Source organism: Accipiter gentilis, chromosome 2 (assembly GCF_929443795.1).
Source record: "Accipiter gentilis chromosome 2, bAccGen1.1, whole genome shotgun sequence".
Taxonomy (NCBI): domain Eukaryota; kingdom Metazoa; phylum Chordata; class Aves; order Accipitriformes; family Accipitridae; genus Astur; species Astur gentilis.
The window spans coordinates 7,579,825-7,595,539 of NC_064881.1; the positions used below are offsets into that span (position 1 = coordinate 7,579,825).

The 15,715-nt window shown below is 35.6% G+C and overlaps 1 protein-coding gene across 1 annotated transcript in view; it reads right to left on the reverse strand.

Moving 5' to 3' along the window:
- The window catches only part of CCDC178 (coiled-coil domain containing 178), a 178,879-nt gene that overhangs the window by 64,365 nt on the left and 98,799 nt on the right, over positions 1-15,715 (reverse strand). The window lies entirely within an intron of this gene.

Consider the following 15,715-nt stretch of genomic DNA (forward strand, 5'->3'; position numbering starts at 1 on the left):
AGGTAGATTTTTACCTATAGAGTTAGTTGAATATTGAAATTTCAGAGACTTCTGACACTCAGAATTTCTTTTAATTTCATAACTATAAAACAGGATGGTTGATTTCCACATTTTAAAATATTTCTTCAAATACATTTTAAATGTACATCTTTAAAATACTTTTTTAAAACATCATGGCCAGTGATGACAGTGCTACGCAGCAGAGAGGAGAGATGCACCAAAAAAACCCAACGAGCAAACCTGAAACTTATTAAATTTTTGTATGTTGTTGGCAGTTGCATTTGAGGGGTATTTCTGTTAAAACCGCATGCACGTTATAAAGTGGAGTGGAGGAGAGTTTACAATTATGAGAGTGTGTAGAAGCCTCGGCTAACTAATTAAGCCCAAATGTCCATGTGATGAGTGGCTGCCCTAATGTAAGGCAATATTTTAAAGTCTTCTAATGCAAAAGTTATAGTCTAAAAAGGTTTTAAAGGTAGGAGAGTCTGCTTAAGAGGCTAGTTTATACAAAAGGACTATCTGGGATCCCATGTGCAGAACCATGTGTACCCTTGCGGAAAAGCAGAGCTAGCAGAACAGCTAGAGCTGTTGGAGCAAATGTCGCCATCGTCTGCTCCCTGGATGGAGCCTGTCAATCCAGCAGGAGTGAGGGCAGCCCTCTGGCTTGATAGTCTGAAACTGTGAGTGAACTGTTACCACAGGAGGTGGGGAGCAACCACCTGTCCTAGTAGTTGCCTTGCCTTACCAAAATCCAAAGAAAGGAATTGTAAGTAATTTTTATTTTATTTCTGAGAGAAGAATATTACATACTATTGTGTTTACCTCCCTGCTGCTCTTCTCCCATTCAACAGAATACTGTTTAAGTCAAAAGATGCACATCTGAGGCAGAAAAAAACATATTTGGAGCATGAAGGAATTTAGATTAATTTTCCCAGGTTCAAGCCACCATTTATATGTGAATCCTAAAAGAATCAGACCTTGTTGCTGTTAGTCAAGCTCTCTTTGGAAGGGCAACATAAATACATATTGGGAACTTTTCTGAAACAGCAAACGTTTTAGCCATATATTACAGCTACCCATCTGCCCAGAACCCAGGAGGGCTAGGGAACTTTGGTAAAATTCAAACCCTGCTTTAGTATCTCCTGTGCCTCTAAAAAAAATCTTGTGAATTAGTGGACTAATAAAGTCTAAGTTCTTCTGGGGTCACAGTGCATAATGTTGAAGAATCCATATGTTTTCTGAATCTGTTCCCAAGTGGGTAATTTAGTGTCTCACCTTTTAAAGACAAAACTATCCAAGGGAAATAGCAGCATGCCTGAACAGGTTCCTAGCCATCCCTTGGAGCTACTTCAATTTTGGGAGTTCCCAAGACAGTTAGGATATTAACAATGATTTTACTCCTTTTTCTATGCAATGTCTCAATCAAGATATATCCATTTTTGTATCTGTACTTATACATAATTTCTGAAAACTTTGGCTAGAAGCTAGCTGTGGTTATGCAACCAAATCTAAAAATTCTTCCTGTACAGAACTGTCATTCTCTACATCACTAAAATGTTAAAATGCTATCTGTCTTTCAGAAATCTCAAAATAATAAAAAGAAAGATGTCAAATTTAGTGAAGAAGATGTGATTATCTCCTTTACTAATCTTTGGGTAGAGGTAAAACCTGTTTTTCAGGCTGATACCTTCCTTAACATACAATGTGATGTTAATATATTAACATCCAATACCTGCAAACAAGTAATGCTTTCAGCATCGCAGTACTTCCACATATGTTAGGAATATGGGAAAATGACAGAAAAGTTTGCTTGTAGAATATGAACATCAATATAGTAATTTGCACCGATATAGATACCTGTCTACAAAACAAGTGAAGTCCTACTATTTTGTATAATTTAAAATGGTCCAGACATTTTGACAAAGAATAACATACCAAAGAAAAGACAGTAGCCTTCTCCAGATCTTATAAGTCTCAGTGGCTATGTCTATATGACCAGTTATACTAGCTGCCCTGTCCCAAAAATTGCTTTATTGCATAGCTTATGTCAGCTGAGACAGATAAAGTGAAATGATTCTTTTTTTTTTATTCACTCCTCTAAGAAATGAGCTGAGGTTCAGAAAGTAAAGAGCATACATCCTTTAAACAGCTGACTGTCACTCATTGACATTTCTACAGAGGATTTCTCAGAATGTAGGCAAGAAAAAAAAAAAGTCATTAAGAGCATTCTATCTTTATGAAAGAGAGGAATGGTCAAACTGTGACCAAACTTGGCATGCCAGAGTATACACTACACCTCTTTCTCCTATTCTAGGAAAACACGGATATGAATCTCAAAACTGATTGTAAGATATTTAAATAGACAATCCTGATATTTGTTTTATTCCTGGCACTTGAACTTCTGAATTTGTAGACTTGTGAACTGATAAAAAACAAAATTCATGTTCTCGTTCTTTTGCTCCTCAGCAAAACTTGAAATCAGAGACTTCTGGTACATCAGCCTTTGTCTACAGGTACGTTTGATGACTTCAAACATTCTGGAAATGTCGTCCAAAATATGGAAAGAAATTTTCTACATTTTTACATTCAAATGAAGTTACTTTCTTCAGTGGAAAAAAAAAAAAAAAGTATAATTGAGGGGAATTTCTTGAAGGCTCTTACCTGAAATGAAACTTGAGTCACAGAGTAGAGAAATTAAAAGAAACTAGCAATGGCCATATTAAAAAAACAAACCAAAGAAGATATTTCTTTGCACTATGTGTAGTTAAGGTGCATGGATTCTTGTGAATATAAAAGAATTACAAAGATTTTAAAAAGACAGAATTTCTAGGAGGAAATATCCACTGAGGTTTAATAGTAAAAAAATATTGGGGCTCAAGAGACTGGAAAGCTGGGTGATTATTCTGGGGAAGTATTAGAGCATGCTTGTTCTGTTGTAATGCTCTACCTGGACATGGGGTATCAGAAGTGAAATACCAGGCTAGAGGAAATTTCCACTTGATTCAGCACATATGCTTTTTTGTCTTTATGTTCTCTTAAATCAGCACAGGCAGCTTAGGAAGCGTCTCTCTTTTCCTGGAACAGCAACACTTTTTTGTGTGTTTGCCGAACACATTTGAAGTGCAGTTCCTGTCTGCTATAATACAAATTCATACTGAGATAATAAAATTTATGGAAGCAAGAAAAAAATATAAACACCAAAAGCCCTCCTCAAAACTATCAACAAATTGTTAGCTCAATGGCTGCTGAACTAGGCAACAGGAAAGCAGATGCAAAGCCATGCCACACAATTACGAATTATCAGTCCATTGCCTCAAGCCATACAGAATTTCTTGTAACGACTCAACTGCAGTCCTTTCGGGCTGCAAACAGAGATCACCACTAACCTAGCTGTGACTGTTACAGACAAGCAAGGGATACTTGGTGTCTGAAAATGTGTTTCATGTTATTCTTCCATCCTTTTATGTACACTAATACCAATCACTTTGTGTTGCAGGTGATCCAAGAATTATTTTATGGTTCCATGTTTGTGTGACAAAAGTTTGTAAAGAATTGTAGAGACAAATCTTAGAATCAATGATTTTGTCCATATAATGATATACCTATAAACATGATACAAATCCCTGTAGTTTACAGGGTCAGTTGTCATTTTGAATGGTCACTCTGACAGCAGTGTTTTATTTGAAAGATAAGAACAATTGATTTTGACAATCAGGTGCATCAGCACAATAAACTAATTATTAAAGGATCTATATTAATTGGTTATACTACTTAAACTTGATGTTGTGAGGAATGAAATTGGTTTCCCCAGGTAGGAATGACTGTTTCTTTTGTAGGCATAAAGTAATCTGTTCATAATATGAACAGCAAAATAAGAAATAACTTATCTTAAAATCACAATGTTCATGTGCATCTGACCCTCCCACTCCACAGAGGTTTCCCAGAGGACTTCAGCAATGTTTTTCCAGTAATGTCTGTTACACATCATATGTGTCCCTTCCCAGGGCATAAAGAGAATGGTGATACCAAGTGCCACAAAGTCACTGTAATACAGTTGACAAGTCCCCCAGCTACAGAAATGAAAGTTACTGTAAAGCAAGCATCAGGTGTTAGGGTTTTTTTCCTGTCTGAGGACTGATTGATGCAACTGATGCATATTAACAAATAGTTTGGGCTCTACAAGTCACAGAAGCTACAACGTAATTTGAGCTGATGTGATCACTGATTCACTGTCCTTACTTGGGATCTTCTGTTGATGCTGCCACCAGCATTCGATGGTTGGCAATTTATGCACCAAGGATCATGCAGCTACTCAGTAAATCTCTAGAACTGCAAACCTTTTAAGGTACACAGTGGAAACAGCTGAGCCCTGCTTGAACAAGCTCTAGCATGAGTCGGGGGATATACATTGTTGATATTATATACTGATCTAATACAGATTTTGATGGTCTCTGAGCTGAAACAGGTCTTCCCCTGTATCTGCAGCCAAAGGAAAAAAACCCCCAACAACATACCCTAGAGTTACTGAAACTCTTGATCCGAAAGACAATGTCTTTTTACATCCATGGCATGAATTTTTGCTTTATTATGTTTGGGAGAAATTTTAGAAAATGCACACTTAAATATAAACACAGACTGACAGAGGGAAGTGAGAGATCATATTTTTGAATAATTTGCTAGATACTATTTGGAACAAAATAATTACTCTTTCAGTAGGAATATGGTGTAAACTGGTTTTTGACAGATCACATTTTTCTTATCTACAAACTAAAGTAACAATAACTACAAGCAGCCTTTCACTGATAATACAGCACTCCAAATGGCAGTTCCAACAGTTTTGAAAAAACAAGTTTAATTCTTATAAGGACTCAAGTGGAGAATTATGGGGAATAAAACCAGATATGCATTAAATGTTTGGGAGAAAATTTCTGTGGATGGCAAGTTATACAAGTAATAAGTGCTGCTAAAATAATAATGAAAAAAAAAATGCTACCAAAATAATAAAGCTACTAAAATAATATCAGCAAATATAAGCACAGACCTGTCTGCTTTAACATTACAATTATACCAAAGTAAGTAGTATATAATACTTTTGGGGTCACAATTCTTCATGTCAGCCAAAGCTGAAAAGTATTTTTGTTTTTTCATATATCATCTTTTCTATGTATGGAATATTCTTGACCTCTCCGAAGTTATTTTTGGCACATGAACTAAACTGTATTGACACTAAAAAGAGACCATGGTTGTAGAATAAGATCTGAATGCTCTAAGATTATTTTATGTTGAGGTACCCTTTATCCATGATCCATGATTATATTGGTGCAGAAGATCCGAAAAAATAACAGGATGCAAAAATTTCAAGTACTAGAAATATTTAAGTTTATCCTGCTTCAACGTTCTTTAGAACCCTAGAAATGAAGGAAAGGTATATGTTGGAGGAATCAAAGGATTTACCAGTCTAAAGGCCTGAACTGGTAAAACAGGGACCAGCTGCAAGGCCAGGAAACAGTCCATTCTTCAGGGTATGCAGTGACACTGATTTTTTCAGATGTGAAAGAAAAAAAAGTATCTAGTTGGGGTCTTTCCCATGAAGGTGTTTACCTCCAAATTGTAAAGCAGAGAATCAGAAGCATGTGTGCAGTCTACCTTATGATGACCTGCTACTACTGACAGAATTTTGGGGACTCAACTTGTGATCAAACCACCTATAAAAGAATCATAAATGGCTCTGGCTAAATAGCAGTGTATTAAATTGATGACTGTTAAAGAAAGATTTGAACAAACCTCACAACTGATTAAGCATTTTTAGTCCTATCTTTATCTGCAGTCAAGAAACCTTGATTACAGGGAGGAAACTTTTGCTCTGTGGAGTCCAACGTCTTTGAAAGTCAAGAAATGGCTGTTCTGGAATTATTCTTCTAATGGTTTCAATTAAACTCCAGAGATTTTTGCATACACTCCAGTATCAGGTCTGTCAATAGCTACATTTAAAGAAGTTTTGAACTAGAAGAACTAGTTGTCTTTCAGAACATAAAGACTTGAGTATCTCTCTCATGTGTATCAAAAATTTGAAACGTTTGTTCCTGCCCTGCTGAATAGAAATATACCTTAATAGTGCTGCTTGACAATTAACTAGTTTTGTTATGCATAAGAGACAAATACATTTTTCTTATTGAAAGAATCAATGATGGGAGAACTTTGTCTAGGGCTAAAATTTTGTCTCTACTTCATTTTTGTGATCAGTCATGATCACAAATGTTCAGAAGAAGAAAAGCAATATTCAAGATCTTCAGAAAGCGACTGGATATTTTCTGTTTTCATGTTGCAAAACTAGAATTCAGCACAGCTTATACATGTTAAACATATATACCTTATATATAGGCAAATTCAAGAGACATGCAGGAGACTGGAAAGTTCCTAAGTCCTGAACCAATATGAGATCAATCTCAAGGTCTTGGTAATTCTCTTCAATAGCTCCTGAAAAACATGTAAAATTGTTTTGGGAAGCACACTGAAGAATTGGCAGCATGTAAGAAGATAAAGAAAATGAACGGATGAAGACACATCTTCATGACATCTGGTGCCATGACTGTGTAGGGCTCAGTAGTGATTTGCTGGCAGCAACTTGGATATGTCACTTAAGTAAGTCACAGTCCTTTTCTTTCTTGATATCATGGAAACAGATCGGTATCAAAGCACTAAACTGGAAGTACAAGCATGACGCCTTCAGGTAGTATGGGTCACTGACTCCACCAGCGGTGTCAGGAATACAGCTTCAGAAGGCATAAGAGCAAATTAGTGACTCCACAGAAGTGAAAAATAAAGAAGTATTAAAGCAAGCAGAACGCAAGTGAAAGTTCAAAGACAAAGAAACTGAATAAATAACACTGCTGTTACAGAAAACATGAATGACAACAGACTATGAAACAAAAAGGAAGAGCATAGACATGTTGGACTTGATGTTAACTGCGGAAAAGTGTAACTTTACGAGTTTTTATTACAAGTTAATTGGAAACAATTGTTATGATATACAGTGCCAGTAAATCAGAGATGGATTGAAGAGGATCTCATCAGATCCATTGGTTCTGAATGCTAGTGGAAGAAAACATTAATCATTCAAAGACCAGAAAAGATAAAAAGTAAATTCTTTAGAGCTATAGAGTTGGTAGCAAAATGCCTCTATACCACAAAAGATGCTTACTTTTTTTTTGAAAAATACATTTGCTTTAAACCCAACATTTGTGTTTATTGAGAATAATGTGGAAACAAGAAATATAAAAGTGTTCCTTCAAAGTGTGTTGATATATACTCTAAAACTTCAACACTGAATTCATGTTCATTGTTGCAGATTTTTCCATACAGAAAGTTTTTATTTCAGGAAAAAGTAAAAGCTATCAATCTATAAATATAATGGAATGCAGTTCAGTATCAAAACTCAAGTTAAAGTTGATAAAAATATAGAAAAGATTTTGAAATGACATAGAATTAAGAACTTCTGCATCCTCCATGCCTTAAGTTTATACGCTTTGTCTGAAAAGAAAAAAAACCAAACCAGTTTACGATTTCATTATTGGTTTCTGCATAACATAGTTTTAGACTGTTAAACACAAACTTATTTTCCTATTATTGCATCATTAATTTTTCTTCTCTATCATCACAGTTTGATTATATATACCTGTCAATATTTTTAGAGCATATTATGAGAGAGAACTTCTCTTGCAATGCTATTCTGGAAAAGATGAAACTGCATGGGAATGTCCATTTATTTATTTCATTATGACCAGTTAAAGATTTATCAAGACTCTCCATTTTCTTGTATATTTAGGGATGGACAATTCTGCAAAACTAGGGGAAAAGGCCAATTACTGACAGTAAGGTCATTAGATACACACTTTCTTTTTGTCATTACGAAGACTAATATTTTTTGCATTAATGGCACTATGCAGAGTAGATGAAGCAAATAAATAATAAACCTCCTTATTCAGATGCTAATGCAAACCCAAATGTTCTTTCAATTGTACAGCTGTAAAAATTAGAATGAGAAAGGTATCAAAAAAGTAAACAGTAATACAGTAATATTCACCAGAGTATCTATTACCTACACATATGTCCCATATGACTACAGTGCCTCTGAAGTGACAGAAAGGTGCAAATAAAGAGATTCATGGAATAATTGTGCCAATTTTTTATTAAATTCATTGGAAATTTAAAAATCTTTTGTTGCTTCATTAAATGAAATGTGGAAAATACACTGGATTTTACAGAAAAATATATTTTACCTTCACAAACACTGTAGCCAACCATAAAAATATTAGCATTGAATTCTGGCTTTGCAAATTCATCCATTTTAATTGCCACACAGTTAGAGGGATCAGCTTTCAGACTTTGCATCCAGACGTTTTTATAATTCTTTGAAAAATTAATACCACTAATTCCTTGATGGTAATCAACATTGATATTTTGTTCTAAACTAATGTTCTAAATGAAATTTTGTAGAAATGTATTTTGGCTAATCTGTTACGTACTTTGGTCCACTGACAAGCCATTTAGCTTCGGTGAACTTCTCTGTAGTGATAATGCACATGACTGACACCCAGTGGTCTTCTCGGCTGAAAGTTTCTTGACCACTGCATTTTTTTGTAGTCATGTCCATTCAAACATCCATAGTAAAAGTTCAGTTTCTAGATTTTTATTTATGAAATTCCCCCAGGACCTCCTGTATAGGTATGTAGTTTGATCCTAATCATTGTTTCTCATGGAATTCTGAAATCCAGTAACTGATGTTGGAGAACTGTTGAACTATTTACTTTGATTATTTCCATAGGCAATATTGAGATAATTAAGGAGATTAGACTTAATTTTGCTTTTTAAAGCACTTACTGAAATATTTATAATGAATAAACTTCCTTAAAAGATATTTTTTATTTTTTCCAATGAAGAAAACCTCACTTTCATTTCAAGAGGGAGCAGAAAAAAATGTTCTCCCTACCTTATTTTTTTCCAGATTTTTTAAATAACAGAGAATGCATCTCTGCTCCTCTGTACTCCAATTAGAATAAACTGTTTAAAAATTTTGAAAAAGGCAGTTCAGAAAATTTTCACCAAACAAAACTAAACATATAATGAAAAATTGAACAAAACCTAATTTTTTTTTAATGGTCAGTTTAAAAGTAATTACTTTGTGTGCCAACTCTATCACCTTTCTCAGTAAAAACCTCAGAAGCATCCTGTATCCTTAAATATTAAGTAAGTTAAATTTTAAACATTGAATGTATTACAACTATAATAGAAAAGAATACCAGAACTTCAGCTATTTAGTTAGAACAGGTCTCCATTCCAGGTAAAATAGATCAATAAGAGCATAGTTCAGCTCTCTGTCAATGCAATATTGTGATTTTCTGTACAGTTATGTTTGCACCTCAGGCTCTCTCTACCATACTAAAATCTTACTAACTGGGAACCTGAGAGATTACCTTATTACCTCATTTCCCTATCCTACAGAGAGTCCTTGGCAGAAATTCCTTGTTTATGAAACAGAGAGATTAGGAGTTTTCCTTTCAGTTATCCTCTTTAGGATGAAATCTAAGATCTGTCTTTTTATGCAAATCTGCACAGTCTAAAACCTGCAACATAAATGTTTTGATGACCCCAACATATAAACAGCAGAAATGATGCAGTACACGCAAATCAGATCAATCACATAAAGGCAGCAAGATGTGCAGAGTGCAAGGAAACAAGACGTGAGATTGTTGGGAATCCAAAAAAGAAGAATCCAACAGGTTTTGAGTTGAGCCCTGTATGCTGGAGACTCTGCCTGCCTTCAGTGTAAGAATTCTGAGGCCAGTGTGGAGGGGTTAACTTCTTCTAGAAATAAACCGAAGATATAAAACCACAACTAATGTCCTTAAAAGTATCTGCACATGCAGTACAATGCTAAACAAAAAGTATCAAGGATTCCCTACCTGAAAACATCAAACCTGAAGTAGAACATGGTCAAGCTGCACAAGAAGTAATCTTCCAAAACACTTTTATCATTGGCTACTAAATGTAAAGACGATATTTACTGGGGAAAAAAGAGCCAAGAAATACCAACATCAAAGAAGAAACAGTAGGACGCAGAAGATTATAACAACTTCTGCTGGGTGTTCATGGTATAGCATATGTCACCATTTAAATAAAGCCTCAGAGAAGCCAAACTTCAGATCATAAATGGTCTCATAAAATCTAGTGCAGTAACTGTGTAAAATGAAAATATAATAATAGTTTATGTAAATTGCAACATTTTATGCAACCTATTTACATGGGATTGTTAAAGAATTAATAGTGAGGCTTCTTTATTAAACACTCATTTTAAAAAACTGGTAATGCTCAGAAAAGAAATATTCTTTCCCACATAATGGTAAAAGTATATTCACTGGAACTTTTCAAATCAGAATAACATTTTACAGTAACTCTTATAAACAAACAAGGACAACTATGGTAAATATTTTAAACAGAGTGTAGCTATTTTTCCTCATTAGAATTTTACAGAATCCTACCAGCAAAACAGGTGTGTGAAATCTGACATTTTCTGCATAAAACAGGAAACATGGATTTTTAATATATCTTCTAAGTAACTATAACATGCATACAGACACACAGTTTTTCTATGTTTTTATCCATTTACTTATTTCACCAAACAGTAGTTCAGAAAGTATTTAAATAATGAGATATATTTTATTATTGTTTCTACAAATAATGTATATTATAATTTTAAATATATTATATTTATAATATATTATAGAAAGCATTCATATAATAAATAACCTGTTCAAACTATTTTTTCTGATACCAAAGTCCCTGCTTTTCTGCAGCTGTTTTGGTTTTGGTTTTTAGCACTGCTCGTTCACTTCAGCACTGTCGTTTTCTATAGTAATGGTACAGCAGCTGTACTTGTTCTACATAAAAATGGTAACCCAGTCTAATTTGCTCATTCTTGTAGTTTCAAATGTAGTTAACACAACTGAAGTCACAGGCATGGCCACTGAATAAGACACTACATTCTCATGTTTTGGATAAGCCAAAATTGAGTGTTATGAATGTCAACCTGAAAGCACGAACCAGCATGTTCTACAAATAATCTCAGAAACAAAACCAGGATAAAAAAAGAGGCAACTATCAGCAAGTAAAGCTTTTTGAGAAATACCTTCTAAATGTACTTTCACCCTTGTCCGTGTATAGGTGCGCTGTCACTTAAGACTAAAGAAGATTTCTCTCTCAATATCACAAGAACATGGTCAGCACATAAATGGGCAAAGCAAAGGGAGCTACACACAATGCCATTTCCTCCTCTGCTACAGAATCCCAACCAAAAAAAGGAGATTGTTCAAGGATAGGAGAGGAGGGATATAAGAATGAGAATAATTTATATGTGGATTACAAAACCTGAAGAACTTCAGTGATCAGAAAGTGGTACCTTTTTCTATCTTTGAGTGATGTACATATTCGTAATGTGAATGCTCCAAGCAGTAAGTTCCCATATCCACAATCATCACAGGAGCAGTTGCTGAGTTCTTGAAGCAAATAGAATCACTCTATCACATGCTGCATTAGCTTTGAGTCTTCCTCGCTATTACTGCAGTGGTTGATAAGAATATAGATAAAGCTTCAGGAGACATTAAGAATGGAGGCATTTTTTTAGCAAAGCCACTGATGCAGCTTCGGCTCTGATGGGTGCATTCCAGTGACAGCAAAAGGCTGTATTTGGGTGGTTTCACAAGACACTTAGATGTATTTCACATTCAGTTTATGTATTCATGCAGAGAAGGCCATGTCCACATCAGTAATTAATAGGAACCATTTTGCGCACCATCTTAAGAATTCAGTTTTCCTAGCACAAGAGCAAAGAATTCCCTAGATGTCAAAGTGGAAAATGCTCTCCGTTTACAGGTATGACAGATGGAAAAGTAAGTAGAAATATTCACTCTGTGAATAAAGTGAAAGTCAGGAAACAAGAAAAAGTGTAGGATGGCTACCTTCTATCTGGAAAGAACATCATCTGTGGTAGATGAGTCATAAAGGTCTGAAGTGTTTATCCCCTCACTCCTCATCAGGGAACTGTCACACATGACTCTACTTCAGCAGGACCTAGACTTCGCTGACCTTGGAAGAACTATTTCTTCTACATGCCAGGGGGAAAAGATATTACTTCCATGTTTTGTAGTACTGTAATGACAATGAGGATAGCCATTTGTCCTAGTTTCAGCTGGGATAGAGTTAACTGTCTTCCTACTAGCTGGTACAGCGCGATGTTTTGAGTTCAGTATGAGAAGAATGTTGATGACACACTGATGTTTTCAGTTGTTGCTCAGTAGTGTTTAGACTAAAGTCAAGGATTTTTCAGCTTCTCATGCCCAGCCAGCGAGAAAGCTGGAGGGGCACAAGAAGTTGGCACAGGACACAGCCAGGGCAGCTGACCCAAACTGGCCAACGGTGTATTCCATACCATGGGACGTCCCATCTAGTATAGGAACTGGGGAGTGGGGGCGGGGAATCGCCTCTCAGGGAATAGCTGGGTGTTGGTTGGCGGGTGGTGAGCAATTGCCCTGCGCATCATTTGTACATTCCAATCCTTTCACTATTGCTGTTGTCGTTTCATTAGTGTTATCATTATCATGATTAGTTTCTTCTTTTCTGTTCTATTAAACCGTTCTTATCTCAACACACGGCTCTTGCTTCTTCTTCCCCAATTTTCTCCCCATGCCACTGGGTGGGGGGGGGGGGAGTGAGTGAGCAGCTGCATGGAGCTTAGTTGCTGGCTGGGGTTAAACCACGACACCATTCATACTGTACCTAAGTATGAGTATTTTCATCTGTGGGTTCATGGACAAGATAGTCATATTAGTCTCAGTTCCTCCAGCTATCAAAACAGAAAGATGTCCTTTGTCCCTCAGTCAGGATAGTTGAAACAAGCTCTGTTTCACAGTGGATCAGGACCGGAGCAAGATCTGCTTCTTTAGCCTCTTTACAAACCCAATACGCTTTACCAAGACTCTGACCCATCTGGTGGCTCCTCTTGGACATTAGGTGCTCCTGTTCTTCTCTCTGGACAAAAGGCTGATAATCAAAATATTAGACTGCTCAGTACTACAGTGTAGTTCTTTCAAAATCTGTTTTTAATGGTGAATGGTCAAAATCTCATGTCACCTCCCCCCCACAAGTAAGAGAGGAGATCTCAGTACAGTACATTACCTATAAAAACTGGTGGGTAATAGATTTCTGATATTTGACCACCTAACAACTGATGCCAGAGGATACAGGCACTGAACATCTCTCTTGTTCATAGAATGATAATCATTACCAGAACTGAAACAAGATACACTTTGTATAATGTACCACTAAGGAGTCAATATTTGGTAGCCATGACAGGTGAGGAGGTCAGGTAAGATAAAATGTGAGAAAAAAGAGATCTTGGGCATGAAATTAAAACTTTGCCTTCTGTTATGACAGATCACTATATTTTTTCATATTCAGAACAAGTGTTACAATCTTTAACACTAATAAATGAAATACAGTGTATTTGATGACATACTTTACATGATAACACAGTACAGACTGTACAAACAACCAAAGAAAAGTGCTAAAAAATCTAATGGATAAACTAAATTTTTTATGACTGTTGTCTGCGGACAACACTTTTAGACACGTGGGTTACTATGTGCTTATCTTAGAGAACATAATTTCTACCATGCTATTACTGTGCAAATCTATAAGACAAATGTGTTATGTTATATATTTGTATCATATCAAAACAATGACATGGCAAAAATTTAATAACAAAATTATAACTTATTTGTTCATTGTTTTCAGTACAGCTAAGGAGTTGTCTAAAGGCTTATTCCTCACATGTCATTCAAAGTCCACTATTTTATTCTAGTGCTCTCTATACTACCTAATGAAGATGATACACTCAGCTTTTCTATTTTCAAACTCTTTGTTGCTGTTATCTCATCTTTTAATGTAGCCATTGAAAATACACCCATTGGTTTTGCTCTGCAATTCAGATTGAACTTGTATTCAGTCATTTCAGTTCATTTCATGTGGTCTTCAGAGAAAGGACAGCAATTATTTGTAATTCACGGAGTATACTGTGTTTGAAAATCTACACACTTGGAGGATCATTACATGTCTGGATCTTATGAGGAACACTTAATGCATAGCATTATTTAGCATAAAAATCCCCACATGCCTCTTGTTCCCAGTTCTTTTCCAATAACGCATGAGGAAAACAGCTGCCTTTGAGGGAAGGGAGTAGGAGTGAGCAGGGAAGTCTAAAAGCCACATATTCATAAACACTACTACAGGCAAATAACATCCTTGACTCCCCAAGCCCCTTCTTCGTTTGAAAGATCAACTAGTATCAAAAATCCTCTGCAAGACAGTAGCATAGCACTTTATTGAACAGTACATACATGTTACAGTTTTTGCACAAGTCATACAACTCTACTGTCAGGTGTAGAATGTAGCAAGAATACAGCATATTGAGCTTCTGATTTAGAGAAGGTGCCACGAAGTCTTCTAATACCAGCAGATCTGCAAGATTTTAGGAAACCTATCATCATTCCTGATCTGTTTACACAATGCTTAACTGTCCTCTCATTAGCAACAAATCATTCAAAGAGATATGCAAATAATTCTGATCAATTCCAGCATGACTTTATAACCCTTTTAAACCCTACAACTGCTCTTGGTATATGATGAGATGCAAAGAAAAATAAAACTGTGAAGATGAAGTTCAGTTCTTATTTTAGCATATGTTTCATGAGATCATAAGGCAGTCTTGCCTTTATGCAAGGAATGCCTTTACTGCAAAGGAATAGAATGGCAGAGGACTTTTGTGCAATGAAGAGAAAAGCTGGATTTATCTACAGGTTTTTCCAGTTCTTACCACAACATTTTTCCTGCATTACCAACAAACTGAAGATCTTGGTGTTAAGACCTCTCTCTGCAACAAGTAAGTACTATTTTTCCATTCCATTTTTCAAACAGGAATGAAACCACAATCCAATTAATTTTTACACTTTATGTACAGCTGAGAACATAACTTGCATATCTTCAGTGCATGTCCAGTGCATTAATCATAAAACTAGACTGACAAAGGGTATGTATTGACACGGATAACAGTGAAGAAGCTAGATCTAAGTATTTCATCCACATTGAATTTTAGAGGAGACAAAAGTGAACATGGTATTTCCTCTCACCTGTAAGGAGGTCCATCATGACATATTTTGCATTGCATCATTTCTTTCTCTTAAGAGAAGTCTCACGTGTTAGTAACCTGAGACCTATGAATCTGTGTTCTGCATGATTTGGAGCTAAATATTTATGGTACAGATAACTGAAATAGCTAATTCAACAGAAGCAGGATATTGTCTTTCGCCTTTTTTTAGTTCATAGCTCATCACGACTGGCCACACATAATTATGCCAGTTACTAATTTAGATTGGTTAGGCTCTATAGGTGCCTATTATATAAATTGAAACACACTATACAAACCAGCTTTAATATAAAGCTTCTCATTCTACACTGATAATAAAAAGAAATACGAGGACAATTAAGTAAGCCTAATCTTTTCTAGCCCTCAGCCAAAAGTGTAAGAAATATCATGTCTTTCTCATGGAAGGCCTTATAGATATACAAATGTTCCATCATTCTTGCATTATGCATCTCCTCACTT